This window comes from Dromiciops gliroides, chromosome 5 (assembly GCF_019393635.1).
Source record: "Dromiciops gliroides isolate mDroGli1 chromosome 5, mDroGli1.pri, whole genome shotgun sequence".
NCBI lineage: Eukaryota > Metazoa > Chordata > Mammalia > Microbiotheria > Microbiotheriidae > Dromiciops > Dromiciops gliroides.
This window is the reverse complement of record NC_057865.1, coordinates 124,600,798-124,622,357: the sequence shown is the minus strand read 5'-3', so window position 1 is coordinate 124,622,357 and position 21,560 is coordinate 124,600,798.

Here is a 21,560-nt window from a genome sequence, read left to right as displayed (position 1 = left end):
TTAAGTGACTTGCCCAGAGTCATAAGTAGTAAATGTCTGAAGTCGGGTTTGAACTCATGTCTTCCCAATTTTAGACCTAGCACTCTATTCTCTATACCACTTCATGTCTAGGGTAAACATTCCTAGTTCCTTCAAACCATCCTTTTATGTCATGATCTCTCACCATTCTGTTTCTGTTCTGAAATGTCCCCTTTTGTCTATGCCCAGAAGAGAATGTATATAATGATGTATAATAAAATGGAACTATAACTCATTCCCATTCTGCAAATTATGCCTTTCATATGTAGCCTATATAGTAACAATTTATTTGGAATCCATGTTTCCTCCAATTGAGTTTATGGTCTCTGAAAGCCCCCAGATTTTTAATACACATTGATGTCTAGCTACACCTATATATCTATCCTATACTTGTGAGATTTATTTTTTTTAATTCATTTCTAAAATTTTATATTTATCTCTGTCAGATTCCTTCTTGTTAGAATCAGCTCACCATTCTAGACTGTGAAGATTCTCTCTCTTCTGTCTTAGGTTTACCAATGGTGCTCAACAATACCAGTAAACATTGTTTACAACCGCTAGGGACATTTAGGGCGAAAAAATTTTTGAAGCAAGTTGTAGGCTTTCTATTAGTGCTTACTTCTATCCAAAGTAGGAGGCAATGCTATACAATGTAAAAAGTGAAGGATGTAGACTCAGACAACACTGATTTAAATCTTGCATTTTCTAGATCTGGGGCAAGTCACTTCATATCTCTTGACTCAATTTCATTGTCTATAAAATGGGAGTATTAGGCTTGATGAACTTTGAGATCTATTTCTACTTGAAAATCCAAGAATTTTTAAGGTGTAGGACCAGACCAGGTGATTTCTCATGGTCTCGTTTAGGTTCAACTTTAAAAATCTGTAATAAAGGGCAGCTAGGCGGCGCAGTGGAGGGAGCACCGGCCCTGGATTCAGGAGGACCTGAGTTCAAATTCGGCCTCAGACACTTAACACTTACTAGCTGTGTGACCCTGGGCAAGTCACAAACCCAATTACCTCACCAAAAAAAAAATCTGTAATAAAATGCATATATATTTTACTTCCATAATATAGAAGGGGGAATTACAGTACCCCAAAAGAGAAATAAAGGATCATCCATAGGGAGACCTCATTTCTGAAATTTTCTTTCTCTTATACCTCAATAGACACTGAGCTTTTTTTCTAAAACTCCTGTTAGTTGGAATTTTGCCTTAAGCATGTGTGTTGGCCTACAATCTATTATTAAATTATAGCCCCAGTATTTTCTATAATTGTAATTTGTCAGATGACAATATACATGCTCTCAGGGTTTACTGTAATGTGTACATTCTATAAATTGGAAACTAAATAAATTAATGCTATGATCTCCTTTTAACACATGAGGTAGGAGTCAGAAAAGAAAATCAGTTGCTTCAGGTTATATAAGTCAATGACAGAATTAAGAATAGATTTGAGAATTGCATTTTAATTTGGTTCCCAGAATACATAGTTTTCATTGCCTTCAGTTATTCATCAAAATATCTAACAATTTGGAGCCCTTGTCACAGAAATAAAAAATTTTGATTGTCATTGAATACTGATGGCATGATGATTACATTGTGTCTGGCTGGTTTTGGGCAGGCAAATTTACTGTCTTTGGCAAAACTAGGGGCTATCAAAAGGTACTTTGAGAAGAATCAGATGCCTAGAAACAGCATGATAGGTCTTCAGAGACAAAGCTTCAACTATTAGAAAAGGGAATGATAAAAGGGGACATAGGTCAAGAGTAGATTTTTTTTTTTGGCAACAGGCAAATAATAACTAAAAGAGGAATTGGGTAGTATACAGAGCTAAAGAACAAAACTACCCTGTCCCAGAATAATACTGACCTTCTGTCCTATGGTGAGAGAGGACATCTGAACCCTAAGCCCAAGATGGTGCACAAAGACATAGAATTTAGAGATGGGATGTCACATACAATGGACAAGCAAGCCATGACTAGAATGTATAGAGCATAAGGATGAATAATTTGAAATCAAACTGGAAAGACAGGTTGGTTCCAGATTATAAGGGGCTCTCAATGTCAAACAAAGGCATTTCTATTCTATTCCTAGTGGCATGAGGGGTGAGAGGGCCATACCAGTGCTTTAGGAGTTTCATGTGACAGTTATGTACAAAATGGAGAGACAATGAAGGAATGGAGACAGATTAGAGCAGGGGATCTTAACTTAGTTACATGAACCCTGGCCCTAAAGGGCATGTGGATAGATTTTATGGGGTCTGAGTATTCTGTTGGGGAAAAATTATATCTTTATTTTTGCTACCCCCTAACTGAAATTAAGCATTTCCTCTATTGATTTAAAACCACTATTCTGAGAAGGGTCCATAGGCTTCACCAGACTGCCAAAGAGGTTCATGAAACACTTAAAAAGGCTAGGAACCTCTTAATTAAAGGTTACTAAATTAGTAAAAGTGAAAGGTAATGAGACTTGAATGATGTGTCTTTACATTCAGAAATGTTTATACTAACTCTTTTCATTGTGGTAAAGAATTGGAAATTATGGGGATGATCATCAACTGGGGAATGGCTGAACAAGTGGTGGTATATGACAATGATGGAATACTGCTGTGCTATAAGAAATGATGAGCAGGATGGTCTCAGAAAAGCTTGGGAATGCTAAAATGAACTGATGCAGAATGAAATTAGTAGAACCAGCAGAATATTATAAACATTAACAGCAATACTGTAAGAATGATCCACTATGATTTACTCTAATCAATACAATAATCCAAGACAATTGCAAATTATTTCAATAAAAAATGCTGCACATATCCAGAGAAAGAATTGATGAACTCTGAGTGCAGATTGAGGCATACTTTTTTTCACTTCCTTTATTTTCTTGCTTTCTGTTTTTGCAATATGGCTAATATTGAAATATGTTTTCATGACTTGCACACCATCTCATTGTTTATTTCTTCTTTTTTTGAAACATGGTTTTTATGGATATCTTTGGTTTTATATCACTTAGATTTTCCCATTTTCCTCCCCATCTTGCTCCCAAAGTGCCAACCCTTATAGCAAAGATTTAAAAAAAGAAGAAAAAAGAAAAAGAATATGAAGAGAAGAAAAAAATCAGCAAAACTGATCAAGACATTAACAGAAATGCCTGATGTTACATACAGTGTTCTCTACTGAGGTAGATAGATACCCTTTTCACCTGCAAAGCAGTGGATAGAAGGTGTTTTCTCATATTTTTTTCTTTGCAACTATGCTTGTTCTTGAGAATTCCCATTCATTTATTTACTGTTTTGTTATTATTCTTTCCATTGACATAATAGTAATAGCCAGCATTTATATTGTACATTAAGGTTTGCAAAGTGCTATACATGATGTAAATTTGATCCTCATAGCAATACTCTGAGATAGTTGCTATTATTGTCTCCATTTTACAGATAAGGACAATGAGGTTAAGAAGGATTAAATGATTCCCCAGGATCATACAACTTAAGTATATGAGACTAGATTTGAACTTAATTTTTTCTGATTCTTTGTCCAACATCACTGTGCCATCTAGCTGCCTTGTATTGTGGTGATCATTATGTTGATTGTTGGCTTGACACTGATTACTTCACTTTTGCCATTTCAAATAAATATTTCCATGATTCCTTGTAGTCTTTGTTTTTTTCACCTTCTTATAGTACAATGATACTCCAATAAATTCCTGTACCACTATTTGTTTAGCTGTTTCTCAATTAAGGAGCACATAATTTGGTTTCCAATTCTCTGGTACCACAAAAAAGGCTGCCTCAAATATTTTGGCTTATTTTTCTTTCTAATTCAAACTTGATTTTTATCCTTGCTTTAAGAAGTCAATGATCTGTCTTAGTGTACATACTGTAGACAGTTGATTTGGTAATGGTTCTCACTTCAGTAACCAATAATTTCCTGTCTAGTGAAATTTAATCAATTTTTGTACTGTTATTTGGTCCTTGCCATGCCTGGCCCATACTGGCTTTTTACTTGTACTATTCATGATGTTGATACATGTGTCTTTCTGTATAGTTTGAAAGACTTTATCCTCTCTACTGAATCAGACTTTTCAACATTTATTTTTGCTGTCTTCCTGTACCTTTATATCAAACCTTTAGGGCTAGAATATATAATCATTTAATTTGGGAGATCTTATCAAATCCCTCATAGAGTTTCTCTTCACATACTTTCTTTCTTACCACAACTTTAGTCTTGTTACTATCAATAATAATATTTTTTCCGTAAAATCCTTCTGCTTTTAACTCTAAGGTTGTGGTCTCTAAAGTAGACAAAGATGGGTTACATCCTACCTTTCCAGTCTCCCTGTGCTTTAAGTGAACCATACCTACCCTTTATCCATTATAGAGCCCAATTCTTCCTCATTCCAACCTTCTTATTCCCCACCCCAAACTTCCTACCTTTCTTCTTCTGAAGGGCAGTTATAAACTAATCCTCACTCCAGGGGCAACCATAGAAATAGCTACACAAGTGTGATTGGGGGAAAACCCTTCCCTTCTTAACCCCTAAGATAACCACCAGAAAACAATTACAGTGGGTTATATGATTAAAAACATTTCTAGACCACTGTTCTGAGGAGTTTACAAATTACTATTACACATATATATGATTATATGAAGTTAGATCCATTCAATATTGCTTGAGAAATGGATCAGTGAATAGATTTTAGAAATAATTGTGTTTATGAGGGAATTTGGGAGATGTATTTGTTATAAAATTTTATCAGATATTGGGTTTCAGTTTGCAATGAGACAGGACAGACCAGGAATGACTAGAACTCATTGAACTAATAAAGCTATTGGTGCAGGGATTATGAGAGAGCAATGTTCTAACAGCAGGCAACAGGTGGTTCAGCAGCAGCAAACGGGTTGTTGTCTTGACTAGCGGACAGAACATAGCAGCGGAATATTCACAGAGGTCTGGTAGCACACAGCAGAATCCTAGTCATAAAGGCTGCAATTCAAGGACATAGCTCAGAACCAGTCCAGAGAAGGACTGGGCAGAACAAAGCAGAAACTCAACTTTAGAGGAACTGAGTCACCAGGTAAGGAAAGCAAGTAAAGGTGTTAAGTATGGAAAAACAAGATTGGTAACCGGTTACTAAGACTGATCAGGTAGATGATGACAAAGAAGAAGTGAAGAGCTCAGTTTTTAGAAACGGCCACTTTGGCACAGACCTACTGAAATTTGGTTTAAGGAGTCTATATGCCAGGCTGGATTGGGGCTAAATGTAAGCCTTTGTTTGTTTGTTTTTCTTTTTCTTTTTGTTTGTTTTTTTTTGCAGGGCAATGGGGGTTAAGTGACTTGCCCAGGGTCACACAGCTAGTAAGTGTCAAGTGTTTGAAGCCGTATTAGAACTCAGGTCCTCCTAAATTCAGGACCGGTGCTTTATCCACTGTGCCACCTAGCTGCCCCTAAATGTAAGCCTTTTGATGAAGGGGATTTGAGAATTGGAAGGGACTTTGTTGGTCATCTACACCAATGCATACCCCCAAATAATTATCCCTACAACCTATACAACAAGCGGTCACTTAGCTTCTGTTTAAATATTTCCAAGGAGGAAGAAATCCACCATCTCTTCAGGCAAATTTTTCTAGTGTTGGACAATTCAGTTGTTAAAGAGTTAAAGCCTATGAAGCCTAAATTCACCTCTTTGCGATTTTCATTCCTTGTTCCTAGGTCTGCCATCTGGGGACATAAAAAAGCCACATTCCTCTTCCAAATGACAGCTCTCCATACACTTGAACACAGCTATTATTCTCCCATTCCCAAGCCATCTCTCGTCAAGCTACAAATCCCCAGTTCCTCTAACCAATCTTCATATGATATGGACTTTGTCACCCTCGGTGCCTTTCTCTGTATACTCTCCACTTTATCTAGGTCCTTGTTAAGCTATGGGGAATGAAATGAAAACAATACTACAGTGGAGGTCTGACCAAGGCAGAATACAGCATATCTATCACATTGCTATTCTTGGAAGCTGTTTCTCTTAATCACAGTCGAGGTGATATAAGCTTTTTTGGCTGGCATATCTCATTGCTGATTCAGATTTAGCTTGCCAACTCCTAAAACTTCCAGATCTTTTTATTTCAAACAAGTTCTATCTAATCATGATTCCCCCTATCTTCTACTTGTGACATGGATTTTTTGTACCCAGATGAAGACTTTACATTTATCTCAGTTGAATTTCATTTTATTAGATTCATTTCAATGCTTTAGCCTGTAAATAATGTTGGATTTTGACCATTGTCCAGGAGTAAGGCATCACTACTAGGTTTAGGTCTTCAGCAAATTTGATAAATATATAACCTAGTGTTGTTTTTGTCCAAAGTCACTAATAAACCACTTTAAATAGCACAGGACTAAATGCAAATCCCTGCATTGTGACAGACCTGTGCTACTGACACTGGACCATCAATGACTTACCTGACCATCAAACTAATTCTGAATCCATCTAATCATGTTATTATTTTATATAGTTCTTTTTAATAATTTCCACAAGAAAAGTACACAATAGGAATAGTGACTGGACTTAGCATTTTGTTTTTAGAGGGAACACCCATGACCTGCTAATGCAGGTCAACACTTTCTCTGCAAATTTATTGTGTCAGAGATTTGCCTTTTGGGCAATGAAAAGTTAAATTATTTCCCCAGGGTCACAGAGCCACAATGTAACAGGAGTGAGATTCAAACCTAGGCCTTCCTGGTTTTGAGGCTAGCTCTCTATTCACTACACCACACTGACTCTAAAGCTTTGCTTAAAAATCTAGTTTAGCCATATCTACATCAGTCTTATCATTAACCAATTTAGCAACGGTCAGAAAACTAGAAATAAGGTTGGTGTAGCATGATGTTTTTGATGAAGCAATTACTAGTTCTAATAAGTGATCCCATTGGTAGGGATTGAGGATCTGGGCAGATCACTTACTAGAAATTGGACCTGAAATTGCTTTGTTTAAAGTAGTCATGACTTTTCTGGTCACTTTTTAAATTGTCTTTATACAGTCGATATTCTAGTCTCCATCATTTTAGATACTTGCTAAGATCGTCCAGCTTCTACTTATAAAAGGCAAGATGAGTTGTATGACTAGTTTTTTCATTTCCAGACGTGCTTCTGCTAATTATCAAACATGATAGTATGTGTATAACACTTTGTAGGCCTTATGACATTCTATATAAATGCTAGCTATGATTATTATTCCTATTGCTAGAATTATGTTGATCCTCTATTCATAGGTCCACGTTCACATGTCCATCTGTCACCTCTTGTGTAGGGGAAGCAAGGTGGGATAATGTTTGCAACCTGAGGAATCAAACTTAATTTACAACTCTGCCACTTCATAGAACTATTTGACTTTGGGCAAATGATTAATCTTCTCTAGGCCTCATTCAACTCATCTGAAAAACTGGGTTGGAATTCTGGCATTACCTAATTCACAAGGTTGTTATGAGGATTAAATGAAATTGCATAGTACTTGATAACTATGAGTTAATACATAAACATAAGTTATTATTCCTTTAAGATCCTCTGACCACCTAATGTTTCTTTTAGAAAAGGAGGGTAAAAGGGATTCATCCTTGTAATTTCTCATTGAAAAATGTTTAGAGGCAAACTAATGCCATGTTAATAAAGGTGAAAACAAAAGAAAAAAATTGGTCACTGCAAAAGTATACCTTCAAATGGGAATAAGTATTTTGGAAAGGACTTTATAATTAGGGGATGAAGAATATTCAAAAATATTATTTTGTGTTGTGATGCTTCTCTTATGTATTTTTTTCTTTTTCTTTCTTTTTGTTTTGTTTTTTGTGATGCTTCTATTATAAAGGAAAAAAATATCTTCTTTAGACATGATTGCAGAATGTAAGAGGCCAATATACATGGAATTCAGTAATCAAGATTTGATAAACCTGGATTTTAGAGGCAGGGAAAGTCAGGGGAAGTCGGAGAGACTGGATTCTTAAGAAGAAGAACACAGACTTGTAACCATGGGAACATAATGGGCCAAGGATACTTCAAAACTTCAGATCTGTTTTTGTTTAGTAGTAAATGTTGTTTGGGAAAGAGGGGGAAATAAAGTACTAAAAATATAAAGATGCACATTTTATAAGCATTTTAAAGACCAAACAAGTGGTGAGATATGGAACATTTGCAGTGACTAAGAACAGCTATCTGCCAGCACTTAACTAATCCAATATGAGATCTGGTGTCAAATGAGGAGGAACAAGATAAGCAAACCTTGTGGCTCATGCTAGAAAACTGCACTCCCATGGTTGAGAATGGGAAGGGCAGGAAGTGATTTGGAAGATAGTTTAATTCTGAAACTGATAGTGGAGATATATGATGAAGGGATTCTTAATCTAGGGCCCAAGAAACTTTTCTTTTTTTGGGGGGGGGGCAGGAAGGACAATGAGGGTTAAGTGACTTGCCCAGGTTCACACAGCTAGTAAGTGTCAAGTGTCTGAGGTCTGAATCCAGGGCTGGTTCTTTATCCACTGTAAAACCTAGCTGCCCCTCCCCGCAAGAACTTGTTTTTTAAAAAATATTAACAACTATATTTTAATAGAATTGGTTTCCTTTGTAATCCTATGTGTTTTATGTTGTGAATTTAAAAACATTGTTTTGAGAAAGGGTCCATAGGTTTTACACAGACTGTCAGAGGGATCTACAACACAAGAAAAGTCAAGAACTCCTGCCATAAAGCATAACAGAAATTGAATTGAATTGAATTTTTCAGATGATGACAAAATGAGCACATACAAGCCACTGGGTTAGGTGCTGACAGGAAACTAAAGACAAATAATACATACTTCTTGCTCTCAAGTAGCTTACAATAGAATAAAGGAGGCACAAAGATAAACATAATGTAAGGTATTCTCTGCTAAGTGCTTGAAAGTAGTACAAAGTGCTCTAAGAATCTGGAGGGGAGAGATTATTTGCTGGAAAAGGGATCTGGGAAGGCTTTGTAGAGAAGTCAGCATTTTCGCTAGGCCTTGAATTACAAGTATGTTTTCAAAAGATGGGGTGAGGGCATTCCAGAATTAGCAAATGGCCTGAGAAAAGTTGTAGAATTATATATATATGTATATGTGTATATATATATATATATATATGCATACATACATACATACACATATATGTAATTTAGTATTTGGCAAGAGGGTATGGTAAAGACAGCAAATAAATCTGTTTTGTTTTCTATAGTTAGTATGTGAAGAGCAATTAGTATGCACAAGGTGGTAACAAATAGATTGGATCCATATTATATAAATCCTTGAATGTGAGTTTAAGAATTAAATTCAATTTATTTTCATTCAGTCAGCAATTAGTCACCTAAATAACCAGAACTACCAGGCACTGGAGGGAATACAAAAGAAAACTGTAACTGTTCACCTAATAGGAACCCTGCCATCCAACATACTCATTTGTCCAGAACACAGCAGAAGTAGTTTTGTTTTGTTTTGTTTTTTTAATTATAAAAAATAAATAAATAAACAAATTGTAAACTATCTAAATAGATCTCAAAATTCAGGCACTAAAGCTTTTAAAACTTTATTCTTGGGCAGCTAGTTGGCACAGTGGATAGGGCACTGGCCCTGGATTCAGGAGGACCTGAGTTCAAATCTGACCTCAGACACTTTACACACTGACTAGCTGCGTGACCCTGGGCAAGTCACTTAACCCCAATTGCCTCACCCAAAACAAAACAAAACAAACAACAAAAAAAAACAACTTTATTCTTGGGAATACTCATTAGGCCTGTTCTTGGAGTAACTTGTATTTAATATGCAGTTCTTATAGTCTTAGTTAACTGTTTTCCAAGACTGCCATAGATGAGAAGCAATGTTCTTTGTCAGCAAAGTACACTAGTAGCAGAGAAAAGTGATAACTAACAGAAAAAGAGAAAGATCAAGTAAACACCCCTCAAATTCTAGTCAGATCACAACCTTCATGGAAGTCAATGTATCGTTTTTCCTCTTATAGTTATATAATTCGTTATCACCTCTTGAGCCTGCTCTCTGACTACTTTTTAGTGTCACTTCTCAGATTAATTCTGCATTACTCAGGGCCGTATTCATCCATGATAAAAATAGTAGAGGCAGTAAAGCACAAGCCATGGGTAGAGGGAGATTCTTCTAGCAACCATTCCTTACTCTTTACCTTGAACTCCCACTTTTCCCAGTGTTCTATTGGTCTTTAAGGCTCATGGCACACTTTCAAACATTTGTTTTAGCCCAAATCTTTCAGCATTACCCTGCTTTTCCCAACAGACCATTGGCTCTGCTTGAGTCTTCCACTTTAGGAGGGGGATCAACCTCTGACAAAAGACCCTTGTTCATTAGGTGGGGCAAAGATTGTAATCATTATATAACTAATAAACTCAATATGAATTGACAGGTCAGCAACAGTCAAAAAAGTTTTTTATGATCTTAAGATGCATTCACAGAAGCAGATTTGAAAATTAGGGAAGGCTATAGTTCCACAGTCTCTTTGCCCTGTTGATTCTATAACTGGCATATCAATTTCAGTTATAAATGCCACCTTTTAGGAAGAAGGGCAACCAGGATGGCAAAAAGAAAAAAAAAGTGATATGATAAACCTCAAAAAAGAAGATGTGTCCAGGGCAGGGGTGGGAGCAAAGGGTACAGATGTGATGGCTATCTTTGAAGCACAGTCATGGAGAAGAAGGAATGTGCTTGCTTTGCCTGACACAAGAAGCAACTTTTGGCTCAAAATGAGGAAAAATATCTTAACAGTATGAATTATGCAAAAGTGCCTGAGGAGGTAGTTGAGTTTCTTATCACTAATTCTCTTCTAAGGAGACTGTATGCACAATTCTTAAATATGTTCTGGGGTGGGAAGGTATTCCATACTTCAACTTTGGATTAGACCCAATAACCTCTGAAGTCTCCCAACTGTGAGATTTTATGATTCTATGAAGTTACATGGAGGGTTCAACATAAAGAATCAAATATTATTTTTTTAAGTTAAAAAAATAAAGAATAACTTTCTCTAAGTGTAGGTATCCAACAAGAAGATGGATTGCCTCTTGAAAGAGTGAGGTCCTTAACATTGGAAATACTCAATTAGATGTTTGATGCCTATTTGTCAGATATGTCATAAAAGGAATTCTTGCATTAGTCTCAACTAAAATTACCTCTATGGACTCATACAATTCTAGGGATCTTGGATCCTGAAGTCAGAACCCAACTCTTTAACATATGAAGAAAATTAGCTCCAACATAATGTCAACCAATAATTATAGATTCAATTTGTACTTTTATTTTTCTAATAACTTGATTGGTTCTAACTCCCTCCCCTGTAAAGAATGATTATTCTGATTTCACAGGTAAGGAAACTGAGACCCAGAGAGCCTAGGCGATTTGCAGGTTTTACTCAGTAACTGAACTAAGAAGGCAAGTCCTTCTTCTCAATTCTAAAATAAACAAGTTCTGTTAGTGCCAAGGAGACCCTACCATGAGCTTCTTCACTTCAACTTACTGTGCCCAATATTGGCATTCCAGGTTATTGGTTCCTGATGTGTAATTTGATCAGCAAATAAGTGAAAGTTATAATGGGGCTGAAACCAAGAGATAATTCTTGGGGCAGGGAAGGAGTGAGAGTATTTGTAAATGCAGCTGAATAATTCTGATTTAGCAGAATAACTTACTTGATGAGCAATTGGGGGGGGGAATGAAGAGATCATTTAATTTGACACAGACTTCATCAGCCTTTAAGCTGTCTTTCAATATGCCTCTTAGAAAGGTCATATTTTCAATTTCCCCAGTAGGTGAGGGAAAAATTGCCTTCCATTAACTTCAGGCATTTTTCTCTTTGCTTTTTTGTGAAGGACTGAAAGTTGGAGAATGAATGTGAGAGATGTGCCCTGTCTTTCCTGGCTGTCTGAAATAGGAGAAGGAAATAGAAGGCTGTGAGAACAGATGAACCAAAAAAAAAAAAAAAGATGATGAGAGTTTTGCCAAAGGAAGCAGAAATGAGTTCAGAATAGCTACCTGAGCTGCCAAGGACATTTTCCATTGAATCTACAGTTGTCATTTTACACGGAACACAGAAAACTCCAGGGAACAGTATGGCAGAGGGGCTTAGAATGGAGAAACCTGCAGGCACCAAAGATGGTATAGAAACATAGAATGTTCAGCTGCCTAGTGCCCAATAGACAAAATAAGTGTGAGGAAAAGTTCCAGATTTTGAGTAATCACCCCAATTTTCAGTGGGTTGAGGACTTTGCCTTTCAACAAAGAATGAAATTAGCTGTCACTAAAGAGGTAGAAAAGTAAAATTATTAAAGATTGTGTGTGGGATTGTTTTCATAACATTATCACAGCACTTAAAATTTTCACTCAGATATTAATTTAAAAGATAAATGGAATGGTAATTGGAAAGAAAAAGCACAAGTCATAGAAAGAAAACTGAAGAAAGTGATAGGGGTAGAGTGAGAGCTCCAAATGCCACTCTCACATAATGTTATTGAAGCAGAAAATGTCAGGTGTTGATCTGTTTATGTAATGTGCAGATGCTTAAGCAAGAAATTCCTACAGGAAAATGCAGAAAAGGAAATGCAGCTTAGGGGCAAATTCTGTCAAGAGCCAGTGAATACTCCTGACTGAGTGAATAGCAGACCAGGAGGCTTGAGTTGTAAGGTTAACAAGCTATCACTAAGAGTAGACAAACAGAATTTCATAGCAAGGAAACAGGAATACTTGGTGAGGGGAGTCAAAAATTCAGAGGTGTCAAAAAAAGTATTTTTAAATAGTTGATGTTTTCTAGAAACAAAAGGCTCTGGATCTCCCTCCGTGACAGAGTCCCCCTGACCTTTGTCATGGGCATGCCTATGGGAAAGGAACAGTCTCAGAAATTTTGGCCTAAGCGTGCAACAAAGCTGTGTCTGGAGAATTAGAAAATCAACAAGCTTAATGGCATAAACAAACCAGATGTACCCAAAGGAACACTTGTGAGACATGTCCTACTGGTCTCCCTTCCTGAAGAGGAAGCATCCAAGGAGATAAGAAAGGACCACATACAGTGGGAAAGTGCCGGTGGACCCAAACCACCATGGCCTTGTTTCACTCCAACCTTGATCTAATAAAGACCTCAGGTACCCTGAGGTTTATGAACATTGGCTAAATGTAACCAACTCATAAAAAATAACTATATGCTTTCTTGTGCTGATGTGGCACCTGCCACCTCCCATGCCTCAGGCTTTGACTATACTGATTATTGTAATAACATTCTGGGACCTTTCTATGCCTTACTGCCCCCTTTGACCTCTAATGATGGATTCTGACTAGACCTTATGCCAGGACTCTAGTAAAACTGTGGAAATTTGAGATAATACTAATACTCACAACACCAAATAGTATTGCCATAAGCAGTCAACTAAATGTAACTTTGCCCCCAGGTGGAGTGATGTATGATCCATCTGTGGGCCCTCTGGGCAAAGAGAATATTTTTAAAAAAACAGATTTAGGATTTTGTTGGAGAGCTCCTGAGATCCCAGAGAGCTTCCTTATGAATGGAATTTAATCTCTTTGCTGGTGGCAAGTTTTAACTGTTTTCACTTTCCTGTAGACTGCTTTTGGCTACCTTGTGAATCAAATGTGCCTGGATGGTTCTGAAAATGTTTTTTTTTTTTTTTTACTATCAGAGTTGTTCATCTGAACTCTCAGAATATAAGTGGCCCATTGTGCTCCAATGTGGACCCATAACTGAGATATCTGGTAAATATACAAGAAGAAAAATATGCCAGAGTTGCATTTTGACTGACACACAACTTGTAACAGTAGTAAATCTTAGAGTTGAGTTCCTCATCTTATAGAAATTCTTATGTTGGACTGAAATTAGGCTTTGCAAAGTAAAACAAGTTATTTTCCAAAGAAATGTAGAGTTGCTATTGTACCATTAAATAGAAAAGAATTCTAAAAACAAAAAAAAGTCTAAACTGTAAAGTAGCATATTTGTGAAGGAATAACATAATGCTGAGGATGAGAAGCTACTTAAAGATTGACAGCACAAATCGAAGTTGAGGTTCACTCAAAGGGCAATAGAGAAGTGCATGGCTAGGCTAAACTGGTTGCAAGATAATAGAAATAAAGAGTTACACCAGAACAGCCATAAAAAGAATGTAATAAAAGAGATGAGTGACCATTAAAGAAGATAGATAAAGTGAAGGATAACTGATGGACTGCTTATGCATGCTATTGATGTACTTGCAATGTGAAAAAATTATAAGAAAGACCACCAACATGCTAGATGAACTCTCTGTGATGAATTTATGGGAAAAAATGAGCGAAAGGATGGATAGGCACCAAGGAACTGTAATCTAATAACAGTAACAACAACAACAATAATTAAAAAGTGACTAACTAGGATTTATGTAATGCATTAAGGTTTGCAAAGTTCTTTACATACATTATTTCATTTGTTTCTCACAACAACCTTATGAGCTATTATTACAGCTATTACAAACTAGTTATTATTATCCCCATTTTACAGGTAAGGAAAAAGAGTGAGGGGTCAAATGACATATTCAGGGTCACACAGCTAAATGTCTGATGCAGAATTCGAACTCAATACTTCGTAAACCCAAGTCTAGCACTCTATCTATTGTACTATCTAGCTGTCCATAAGAATATAAATCCATACAAGTGAGCCAAATGGAAATCAGATGGCAGGATTGAAAGGACCTTAACAAATAGCCTCTTTCCACTCTTGGTATCATAGGTCTTATTTGTGCAATACTCACAATGCATTGACTATATAGATAAATGTATATGATCTAATTATCTGAAGGAAAAAGAAATGACTAAAAGAGAGTAGGAAAGGCATTCATAAAAGTGGCCCAAGATCAATGTAAGTATTATGGATTAAATAATTTTCACAAACTAAGCCTGGCATAGTTTGTGGTTATGATTTATGAAGTCTCCTCATTATATAATGGATTAGACTGTCAGTTGTTGAAAGCCATGCCTAAAGTCTGGTACCATGTTGGAAAGACTTTACACCATGTTGGAAAGATTTCAAGTATAGGCCTCACAAAAAAAGTGTGTGTGTGTGTGTGTGTGTGTGTGTGTATGTGTATATGTGTATGATTTAAAGACCAGCCTAACCCTGTGCAGAGAAGTTCATCACAAGAAGGTTGGTCACCAGGGAATTAACTCTTATTTTTTGCAATAGGACCTTATGAAAATGATCTTCTAAGGCATAGCGGGATTGTCAATAACATCCAAATAAGGAGTACCCACATTGACAAAAGCAAGTACCCGGGGAAGAATTATGTCCTTATGCCCAGGGTACCAGCTCATTGTTATACCTCTCCTCTCTTCCTTCTACCCATTCTCATGCTCAGGGAATCTTCTTCTGAAAAAGAAACTTGGAAGACTTTGGAAGCTCACTATTCAGATATGCTGTATTAGATCTTAGCATAGGTCATTCCATACTAGTACAGTGAGTCACAGCCCTTCCCTTGCTCACAATTTTAATTTCATATGGTAACTTCTACTGTTCTTATACCAAGTCCCAAATGTACTTCAACAGAATCTAAACTCTAGAACACACTGACTCTCTTGTTTTCTCATAAATTCCAAATGTACAATCATGTAACTTCTCTCACTGGAAGAATGTTCCTGTTATTCTCAGATTTCATGCAAATGAATATATACTAAAATGACTGACTTTTCGTCTATTGTTCAGCTATGTCTAACTCTTTATTATCCTGTGCACTATATCATGCCCATACTGTCTATGGAGTTTTCTTGGCAAGGATACTGGATTGGTCTCCCATTTCCTTCACTAGCTCATTTTACAGATGAAGAAACTGGGGCAAACAGTTAAGTGACTTGCCCAGGGTGACAGAGCTAAGAATTCTCTGAGGCCAGATTTGAACTCAAGTCTTCCTGACTCCAGGCCCAGCACTCTGTCCACCTAGACACCTAGCTACCTCCTAGGTGGCTCCCCAAACACTAATATACATACACTTTTCCTGAGGTCCGCTCCTTAATCCTCTGGATATATACCCTACCCTCATCACAAAATTTTTGATGCTTGCTTTTACTTTAAGCCACAATGCAAGGTGCAAGAAAGTGGAATGAATCTTTTGTGATGGGATACACCTGTCTACTTTTTTCTTTCTTTGACACGGCAGTATCCCAAGCCCCTGAGAGTATGTACCCTAATTTTCTACTTAGATCCTATTACCTAATGGCATACTTAAGAGTAGAACCAGAATGAAAAACTGCTGGAAGGATTTAGACATTATCTATTACGATACCTTCATTTTATAGAAGAGGAAAATGAGGCTCAGAGAGGAGAAGTAATACGTAAAAGCCACATGACAAGTTAATGGCCCAACCAATACTGGCACCCAGATGTCCTGATTCTCTCTGTTCAGTTCAGTTCTACTATATCATGCTGTTACACATATTAAGCTATTTAGGAGGGAATAGCCTGGCTAAAAACTAGCCCTCTAAGGCTTCATCCTGCTACTCACAATCAAAAGCAGAGTAAGTTGTATATTCTTTTTCTGTTATTTTTATCATTTGCAAAAGGGAAGAAATTGTAGCATTTTACTCTTTAGAAATGTTAACATCTGTATGGTCACACACATAATAATTGTCCATTTGGTAAAAAAAAAATTATTGTTCAGTCTTTCAGTTGTGTCCTACTCTTTGTAACCCACCCCATCTGGGGTTTTCCTGGCAAAGATACTGTAGTGATTTGCCATTTCCTTCTGCAGCTCATTTTACAGCTGAGGAAACTGAGTAAAACAGAGTCACACAAGCTGGTAAGTGCCTGAGGCCAGATTTGAACTCAGGAAGATGAGCCTTCCTGACTCCAAGCCTGGCATTCTATCCACTGCATTATTGATAGAAAACAGGTAAACCTGTAATTATTCCATTTTTTCAATAGCATGCCAACCTAACCATCACGGAATGAAATTGCATTTTTCATGTTTCCTTTAGTGTTAGTGACATGCTGAAGTATCGTTGTTTTTTTTGAAATATTGTTATAGAAATATTTAGGGTTACTAATTGATTGTCTGGCACTTTGGGGAAAATATATAGAGGTACATTAACCAAGAATATAACTTGGATTGTTATCTTTAAACCTGGTAACCAACAGTTGCTGAATTCCATTAATTCCATTCTTCTGGAAATTAAACTTCCTTGATTTATAACACTCGTATGGTCAATCAGTCTAACTAAATTATATGTTTGGAGTAGTTCACAATTGGTTCTACCAACTTCTATATAAAGGGGCCTTAAAATGTATAGCATTGGGGCAGCTAGGTGGCGCAGTGGATAGAGCACCGGCCCTGAAGTCAGGAGTACCTGAGTTCAAATCCGGCCTCAGAACATTGACACTTACTAGCTGTGTGACCCTGGGCAAGTCACTTAACCCCAATTGCCTCACTAAAAAAAAAAAATGTATAGCATTATGCCATTTGGTTCTTGCTAGAGATGTTGTTTCCTTTGTATTTCCTTTGCCATACCCTTTGGTATGCTTGGTTCTAGGGCTTCTGAGGTTAGCCATCCCATAAACAGTTTAATCATACTAATAGGGGGCAGCTAGGTAGCGGAGTGGATAAAGCACTCACCCTGGATTCAGGAGGACCTGAGTTTAAATCCAGCCTCAGACACTTGACACTTATTAGCTGTGTTACCTGGGCAAGTCACTTCAAATCTCTAAATCTGCATTCTCTACCATATATGTTAAAATCATCACTCCTCAAAAAGAGCTCTGGGAAGACAATCGACCTCTTCCCTTCTGAGGCAATAACTTGGAATCTTTTAGGCAATGGGAAATAGGAAAATTGGCTGAACTTCCCTTAAAGAAAAAGAGACAATTTTACCTGAGAGAAAGAGGAAGAAACTTAACAAGGACTAGCACATGGATTTTGGAGATAATTTCTGGCTTAGGATAAACATATAAATACATCAAAAATGACTTATACAAATCAAGAATCTAATTCTCAACATTAATCATAAAGAAATAAGACAGATAAGTGTTTCTTCAAGAAAGATGAAATTAGATTGCCATTTCTGGATCACAATTAGTCAGTCTATCTGGACCTGAGGTCATACAGAGCTGTGGCTCCAAACCAAAAGTATAGAGGGTGGGAGATGGAGAGGAAGAAAAATGGGAAAAATGCTACATACTTTTCTGCCTTCCAAGAAAAGAAGGAAGAACAGTAAGAAGGATTGTTCAACTTTAAGCCCTACCCAGAACTGTTTATAATGACTTTTCTTGCTGGGGTCTCTATGGTTTTCCCCTTAGTACTTATTGAAGCCACATCATACCTTCTGCATTCCAACTCTATCCAAGATATAAGGGACAATTGAAGTGCCTCCATTTTCAAGGAATCAGCCATTAACACTAGAAAACTTTCTTCAATCCCATCACATAACTTGATGCATACATTTCCAAGATCAATGAATTATTCTGATTAGAGCTGAACTGGGGAGGAGGAACCTGGCTAGAAACTGAGAAATTATGAAGAGTCAGTTGATAGTTACATCATTGAGGAAGACTAAGTAAGAAGCACTGTAAGATTATTTTTTTTTAAAATTAAAATCAATACATTTCTTGTAATGATTAAACATTGAATCTCGGGGTGGCTAGGTGGCACAGTGGATAAAGCACCAGCCCTGGATTCAGGAGTACCTGAGTTCAAATCCGGCCTCAGATACTTGACACTTACTAGCTGTGTGACCCTGGGCAAGTCACTTACCCCCATTGCTCCGCAAAAAAACCCCCAAAAACAAAAAACATTGAATCTCTAGGCAGACTGTGCAGAGAATCTTTGGAAAAAATTTAAGTCCCATGATGATTTAACTGTGATCCATTTTAGACCTGGGATTTGTGTGTTGAAATAGAATGCACCAATAGAATAGAGATATTTTGTATAATATCTTAATTCCTATAGAATTTGTTATCTGTTCCACTTGGTTTGCTATTAAAAAATATAGTATCTTGTGAGTTCTTTTGAATGTGTTTGTTTTGTCTACCAAATTCTACTGTAAACATTCTCATAATATCACTTGTGTCTTCTGTGTGTATATATAGCACCTGACAGAGTGTCTTATACAGAAGGGCTTCAACAAATATTTGTTGATTACAGTAAAAAGAAGTAGGTGATAGGGTTAAGCTTCTTGTTGGTATTCCCCAGTTCTCTTTAGGATTATAATCACATTTGGGGATTAATTAATAACTGAATTGGATAGTAATTTATTTGGAGGTCTTCAAATAAAAACTCAGCATGTGCCATCTTATTCCTTAGCAGTTAAGTGATCTTGGAGAGAGAATTATTAACTATTACCTGGATTTATTGAGTGAACTCTTCACTGAGAACTCTAGATATGATCATAAACCTGTAAAATAAAGATGGAATTCCTGCTGTTATGCCTTCTAATGAAAGTAATCTAAAGTTAAAACATAAAACTAGGTATTGGGTGTAATCTCTCACACACATACACACACATACATGCACACACGCATATACATCTTCTATTGGTCTAGTTTGGAAAGAAATATAAATGTTTTCCCTGCCATAGTGTGAATATAAGCTTCTATTTAGAATGCATACTCTAGGAGAAGAGTAGATGTTTCATTCTTTTCCAGTGTCTAGACCAGTTTCTAGCACACAGTAGATATTTAATAAATGCTTGTTGATTAATTGACTAATTTTCCCCCTCAGGAACCCTTCATCATATATAGATGTTTTCTCAACTTGGAGATATAGTAGGTGTTTAAAACAGGGCCATTGACAGAAATTTGGTATTAATGGAGCCATAGGAATACTTAGGAGACACATCGAAGAAAAAAAAGTAACCAGAAGGTGGGGGAAAACATTTCCAGTCGGGCTCTGAGCAACCCCAAAGGAGGTAATTACACCAAATGCCCCAGTGTGGTTATGTCTATCTTGCTAAATAAGTGGTTGTGCATGAGATTATGTTATGTATACACATAAACTGGCTTAACTGGATTTAGAAAAGTAACAGACATGAGCTGAATTCAATAAAACCACCAAATCTCTATGTGTATTTATGTGATTTTTTAATAAGTGCTTTAACTGAATTTCCAACCAGCTTTTTTGGCACCATGCATACATAACCATATTGTAGTTCCATCAGGTGTTCAAGTACACAATGGGAAACTTCATGTCAGTACCTGGATTGCAGGTTACACAGAGAGCTTTCCTAGTGAGAATGTTTGTGTGCTCAACATGCCTAATTTAGGACTTGGAGAATTGGAGAGTTCTTTCTTGGATCTCCCATTAAGTCATCCTGGAGCCTCCATTTCCTCATCGATGCAATGAGAATATAGCATTCATGAGGCACATTGCATTTGTGAGAAAGTAATTTCTTCCTAAATAATGCCAGATTTTTCTTATTTAACTATCAGAAAATTCATGTTTATTTAAGCCATAAAAAATTGCTTTGAGACAGCAACCAACTGACATTTCTTTGAATAAAAAAAACCCCTTGAATTGACAGACATCCAACAGTAGGAGGGAAGGCTTGAGATGACAGTGGTTTCCTGGCATAGGCTTTTAATTAAGGAGTCAGCATGCAGGCTTCAGAAGTCTATAGGAGCTGGTAGCTAAAATTGATTGGGATAGTGTCCGTTGCTAGAAAGGTAACAAAAAGAAGGTATTTCAGTAGGCAAATTTGTACATCTGTCTAGAGTAGTAAAACCTAACTGCCTGCAACGTATTACATGAAATTACATTTATCTGGCATTTTCTGGGAAAGAGCAGTTCCAAATAAATGTTTTTTTTTAAATAAATGAAACCTCTCCCCCTTTAATTACAGAAATTTTAAAGAAAAAGTTTTAATCATTTTAACGGAAATAATTCCAAAACTGTTCACATATTTCCCTGCTTTCTTAAACAAACCATGTGGGGAAAATGTAATTATTGATTAAAGTTTATAATTATAAAGATCAAAAATCATAACTCTAGTAACTATAGTAATAGTATATCCTCCTTTTGCCTTCTTGTCATATGTCACGTTTTTGGTCTATCATTCTAATACAATATCTTTTGTAATTTAGAAATAATAAAAGTTGCAGAAAAACACATAAACAAGCCTGTTAAATCACCAGGCTTAATTTTTTACAATAGCATTATTTCAATAGGCTCTATGTTTTACCTATGAACTCTGATGTATGGTCCTTATCCATTTTCCTTTGATTACTTCTAAGCTTTTAGCTGTGTTCCAAATAGTTCAAATTGCCAAAAGTCTGAAAACTAAGTGTAGAAAGATTAAGTGCTCACCCCCCCAAAAAAAAAGAAAAAGAAAAAAAGGGGGCAGCTAGGTGGCTCAGTGGATAGAGCACTGGCCCTAGAGTCAGGAGGACCTGAGTTCAAATCTGGCCTCTGACACTTAACACTTACTAGCTGTGTGACCCTGGGCAAGTCACTTAACCCCAATTGCCTCACCAAAAAATAAAAATAAAAATAAAAAAAGAGAAAGATTAAGCTCTTACTCGTATA